The 6,000-nt window shown below is 38.1% G+C and overlaps 1 long non-coding RNA gene across 2 annotated transcripts; it reads right to left on the reverse strand.

The window, feature by feature from the left end:
* Window positions 1–1,582: 1,582 nt before the first annotated feature.
* On the reverse strand, window positions 1,583–5,585 carry LOC117871600. Of its 2 annotated transcripts, XR_004644297.1 has the most exons (4): window positions 5,173–5,585; window positions 4,510–4,720; window positions 3,782–3,891; window positions 1,583–3,640 (listed from the first exon to the last, which is right to left on the reverse strand). It is a non-coding gene; the product is annotated as an uncharacterized LOC117871600 (long non-coding RNA). The 2 variants fall into 2 exon arrangements; XR_004644296.1 differs by lacking the exon at window positions 5,173–5,585 and having other exon boundaries at window positions 4,510–5,159.
* Window positions 5,586–6,000: the final 415 nt, after the last annotated feature.

Consider the following 6,000-nt stretch of genomic DNA (forward strand, 5'->3'; position numbering starts at 1 on the left):
GTCCAGGTGGTAATATTTGAGAGCCCATGATTTGAGAGTATCTGATTTCACGGGTATGCTTTTTAACTACTGTATTTTGATGTGCCATGATAATAGGCACTGTAAACATCAGTACAATTGTTACTAATATTAGATTTTGATAAACCTTTACAAAAACCCCAAGTCTTCCTGAGAGTATCAATGGAATGTCTTTGCATAAAATATTCAGATCCTTAAACATATGCTTTTTCATCCATGCTACTGGCATTTTTAAAGAATGTACCATTTTATTATGGCTACATCTGTTTTACATATATAGAGATCTTGAGGATATGGAGTGTGAATTGGGCAGCCTCATTTGAGATTTGTCATCATTAATGAGGATGCCACTTGCAGGTACACGGGCTGCAGCATTCTCACACTGACTGCTGTCTTTGTCTTTCCTCTTTGTGGCAGGCTTAGCTCCCAACTTCGGAGCCAGCAGCACATAGAGATATTGTTTGGGGAGATCTCCAAAGATCTCCTAACCTGGACTCTGATGCCGAACGAGGTGCTGGGTCTTCCCCTCTGCCTGATGGTCTTTGGGGCTGCTACCTACTACAACATCAAGTGGATCTCAGATGCCCTGGACTCCACTCAGAAACAGAGGATGAACCTTAAAAAAAAAAGATATGGAGCTTCAGGGATCATGCAGGTAGGTGTGAAGGTGAGGAAAGGAGGGGCACCTGTTAGAGAGACAGAGAGTCGCCCACAGAAGGATGGCTGAGGACTTCCTGGAATATAGTTCCATTTTCACAAGGCCTTAAGCCTCCATCTCCCATTCTGAATAAAGGTTCTTGTGGGCTCCTTACTGAAGGACATTTGTACAATGACTAAACACAATAGAATAACATAGGATTTGTCATACTGAATCAAATCAATGGTCCATCTGGTCCAGTGTCCTGTTTCTAACCGGGACCATGAGCAGAGCCAGGAATACAAATTAGATCTCCTGAATCCCAGTCCAGTACTCTAAACCATTAGACCACGCTACCTCACATGTAGAAGCATATTAAAAATTTAATACACTGCAAAAGTTAATTTCTGAAAAGAGATTAATGTAATATTAATTTTCATATTTGATTCAAAATCCACTTTTTAAAAAATTCTGAATTGGAATGCTGCAGAAACCAGAAGACCATGCCAATTTTAGGCCAATCTTATCATAGAAACAGTGGTCTCATATATCGTGCTCAAGATGTGCAGGGCCTGCAGATCTCAAGCAATCTACAAGCTTGTCAGCAGTGAAGGAACCAAACAAATTCCCATTCTTGTGCCCATTGGAAGCTCAAGGAGGGCAACTTTAAGGTCTGCCCAAAAATGTGTGATGCAAGAGAAAAATGAAACTTGCACTATTACAGGATAGTTACTTCCAACGACCACATCAAAAAGGTAAAAACAGATAATAATTAAATTAAAATTAATTATACCAAAATTCTTCACAAGTTTATGAGATTCCTTTTTATTTAGCCAAAGACAGAACTAAGACCATACCTGAATTTATACATTTTATTAATTTAATGTCATAACTATTAATAAATATATTAATAAACAAGGAGTTATAGATAGCAAAGTAAGTTGATATGACAATCAAAGTTAAATCTATGAATTTAACATGGAATATTCCAATATTTATCAAGTAGGTATAATCAAATCTAGTTAATTCATTTCACACATAAAATGGCGATATTAGCAAGATCTTAGAACAGAACAGAATTAACTAACAGTATAAATCTTTTAATAGAGGTCATTGTTCAACACTTAACTGGCAGAAATAGAAGTCAAAAGTTTTCCAGTTATTACATTTCAAATAGTTCAATAAGGTTTAAGGGATCCCCTACAGCTGCAGAAATGTTAACTTTTGAAAGTCTCTGGAGATATCTTTATTCTGCCGGGTCACCTTCATCCCAGATTTTGGAATTAGGAATGACAGTAAGAACTGAGGTAGCCAGGTAGATCCTGGATCCCTGATGAGCTTAAAATTCAAACCTCAGTGCTTTCAAACACCTATCCTAAATTAACTTTCACACCAATAAAATTGCACCAAACAGGCAACCTCAACTTTGCACTCTAAGTACATCTAATAATGTACATATGCAAAAATCATCTACGATTTTCAACAATTCACTGTAAACCATTACCTGAAAAGCAGTCATCATCACAAAATACCGCACCTCTACAAAAATACTAACACTTCTCAGAAAAATGCCTACCTAAAACATCCACATCATCATCCTTGAGCATCCACTTAATTCAATAAGCATAAAAACCTATTAAAATACCACTATTACCATGTACATCAATATATACAACTACCAAAAAATACTCTAGCTCTTCTGACACAATAGGTGCAAAATTAAAATTGAATGTGTGGTACAGTTTGGTTGGTGTGACTGTTGAAGTAGAGTAGGTGTTTGAAAGTTGTGAAGTGGGGGGAGTAACTGTCAGTTTCCAGAACAACTTTTAGTTTTGTTTGCTTTTTAGCAATGTGTGAGAGATACAGAGCTTTAAAAATATTAAGTTAGACGGTATCTGGAGTAAACTGTAATCTTTTCGACATCAACTTTTTTGAAGAGTTTTTTGGGGGGGCGGCTTGAGGTGAGTGGAGAATACAAACACATGCCTTCCCTTCAGTTACATCTTTGCACTTCCAGTAGGAAATTATGATTTATTTTTAATAATAGTAGTGCTTGTTTGTTTAAGGGCTCTGTATTACAGATTCACAATTTTTCCTTTATGCCTACTGACAAACCTGTTAGTAAAAACAAAAGTACATAAAGCATTAGTTGCCCACACTTAAGTCAAAGTAACATGTTTTCTAAGATATGTGTAACTCTTTTACATAAAATCAGGTAGTCAACTTGGTAAAATACTTTTAAAATACTTGGTTACATATCTACATGAAATCAACATTTAGATTCAAATAACCAGTTATATTGACAATTTCTAATTGGCGATAGGCAGAAACTTAGTATAATTTCACATGGGATCATTGCTATGGTACTATTTTGGTATAAAAATGAGCTGAGAGAAAGGTCAATAGTGTGCCTACTGAAAAAGGTTTTCCAACACTCTTCAGGGTAGCCACCCTACATCTCAGTTTTCTTCCATCTTTTTCAAATCGTTTTTTTAGCTTTGAACAACTTGTTGTAGCTTACAGAGACTTTAAGGAAATAAAACTGACTTCTTGCTAAACAGAAGTCCAAATCACCAAGCAATGACATGAAAATGACTCGTCAAAGAATCATAAAGATTAAGGTTAATTAATTAAATAAAAAATACATCCCACTTTTCTACTAGAATGTGAAAGTGTGATGCACAAAGCATGCTTTATGGACTCATTAGTAAAAGACAATTAGAGAGGACATACATGATTATAAAATAAGATGATATATCAGTTCTCATGTGGCACAGCTAATTACAGAACTGAAAGATCGTAGCAGGAAACTGTTATCCAGTCTTCAGGCTGTGCTGTGGTGCCACAAGTAATTGAGCTTCAGAGTTTGTTATATATTGTCTATTAACATTAATCAGCATTTGAAAGGTGACAGATGCTAGTCACTTTGTTCAATTTATCTTTCCAATGCACTCATATACCATGGTGCTGGACATGGTATAAACCCTGAAGAAAACACAAAAATATTACTTTAATGCCATGTTAATTACGTTACACAAGAAATATTTAATATTGCTTAAGGAAATCAAGTAATGCATTACATTAGATGAATTTATATTCATGATGTGAATTTATAGTATGATTTACCTTTGAAATAGATCACATAACTGTACTTTGCGCTCAGAATTTGTTTCCTTTCTTCTTCTTCACAGGCTATTAGCGTCTCTTTTCTCGTTTTTCGGTTTTGTCCCATTCTCCTTTAAAGGATGTAAAGAGTGTGCAAGACAGTTACAGCAGACTTGCAATGCTATTTGATATTCTAGATAAACACAACAGAAATATTTTGCATGTTTAAAAACAGAACAAAATAAATTTAAAAAAGAAGTAGACAAAAGGATAAAGAACAGATTCAGTCACTGAAAAAGAAGACTGATGTTCAAATTACAGGTATCCATTTCAAGCTCTAGAATGCACAAATCAAGTAGACATACCTATAGAACTTCAAATGAAAAACAAACTACATTTCCTGAAAACAATGCCTCAAAACTAAAAGGGGAATAATGAAAAGCGATTATCAATGTATTTTAAGAAAAGTAACTCTACCTGATTCACTAAATTAGCATCATACATGGACAGAAAAAAGGCACAGGAATGTTACCTAATCAACCCTATTTCAAAGCCAAAGTCTCCAAATTTCCCATTGACATTTATTACACTAAGCAGTTAAAAAATCTTCATACAAAATCAGGAGGAATTTGAAGATCAAGAGAAGCATAGAATTAACAAACATAGATACCAGAACTAATAGAAGCAGGAAAACAGTACAATCTCACTTATTAGAAAACTGCCAGAGAATCCTCCCTTTCTGAACTTACCAGCAAAAGCAGCAGGATCTCGGGTATCGAAGAGCACAGTAAGCGGAGCAGAAAGCAGGAGACTTGGCTGCACAATTCCAGGCAAGATGGAAGCGCAGTGCAAAGGGCCAGGACTCTGGACACTGTCTCATGGGGGCACCATAAATAGTGTCTGATGAGACCTGTACCCTATTTACAGGGTGCTCATTCAGATCAGTGGGCTGCACTTGACCTAGTGCCAAGAGAATAGAGGGCAAAGGCCAGATCCCTGATTACAGGGCGGTCACTCACCTCAGGCTGTGAAGAAAGCACAATGCCAAGAGACCCAAAGGGCCTTGGAGACCAAACCCTAGTTACAGGGAGTTCAAGCTACCCATGTTACTGAAATGGTTCCAATTCCGAAGAATTCAAAAGAGAGATGCCACCTGTACCCTGATTACAGGGTGGTCGCTGGAATTAGCAAAATAGCAGAGACGGTAACCTGAATTACAGGAAGGTCGAGCTCCTCAAAGTACCAAAGGACTCAATATGTCCCATTCTATAGATATTTGTGACCTGCTCCCTAATTACAGGGAGGTCAAACTGAGTAGTCAGCCAGTATACGGCGTAATGCCAAATGAGCAAGCGGGCAAAGACCTGGACCCTAGTTACAGGGCGGTCACATGCTCAAGTTACTANCTTGACCTAGTGCCAAGAGAATAGAGGGCCAAGACCAGATTCCCTGATTACAGGGCGGTCACTTGCCTCAGGCTGTGAAGAAAGCACAATGCCAAGAGACCAAAGGGCCTCGGAGACCAAACCCTAGTTACAGGGAGTTCAAACTGCCCATGTTACTGAAATGGTTCCAATTCCAAAGATTTCAAAAGAGAGATGCCACCTGTACCCTGATTACAGGGTGGTCGCTGGAATTAGCCAAATAGCAGAGACGGTAACCTGAATTACAGGAAGGTCGAGCTCCTCAAAGTACCAAAGGACTCAATATGTCCCATTCTATAGATATTTGTGACATGCTCCCTAATTACAGGGAGGTCAAACTGAGTAGTCAGCCAGTATACGGCGTAATGCCAAACGAGCAAGTGGGCAGAGACTTGCACCCTAGTTACAGGGCGGTCACATTGCTCAAGTTACCAAAGAGCTCAATTCCCTCAAAATCGAGGGGAGGGGGTGACTTGAACCCTGATTACAAAGTATTCATTCTCACTAGTCAGCTAACGGAGCATAATGTCAAAAGGACAAAACAGCACAGACCTGGACCCTGATTACAGGGTAGTCATGCTGCTCAAGATATTAAAAGGCTCGAGATCCCCATACAGTGTAATTACATGACCTGAGGCCTGATACAGGAAGGTTACTGTGCCCAGAGTCCCTTTCCTTTTCCTCCATCTTCAGTGACTTGTCCTCTTTGCTCCTCTTTGCTTGACAGTTCTCAGACACTTTTTTCATCTTGTGTTTGGAATTTCTGGAAATAGAATGATATAGTAGAAGACAGACATTAGAACAAGTCCCAAGTTC

Source organism: Trachemys scripta, chromosome 2, assembly GCF_013100865.1.
Source record: "Trachemys scripta elegans isolate TJP31775 chromosome 2, CAS_Tse_1.0, whole genome shotgun sequence".
Taxonomy (NCBI): Eukaryota; Metazoa; Chordata; order Testudines; family Emydidae; genus Trachemys; species Trachemys scripta.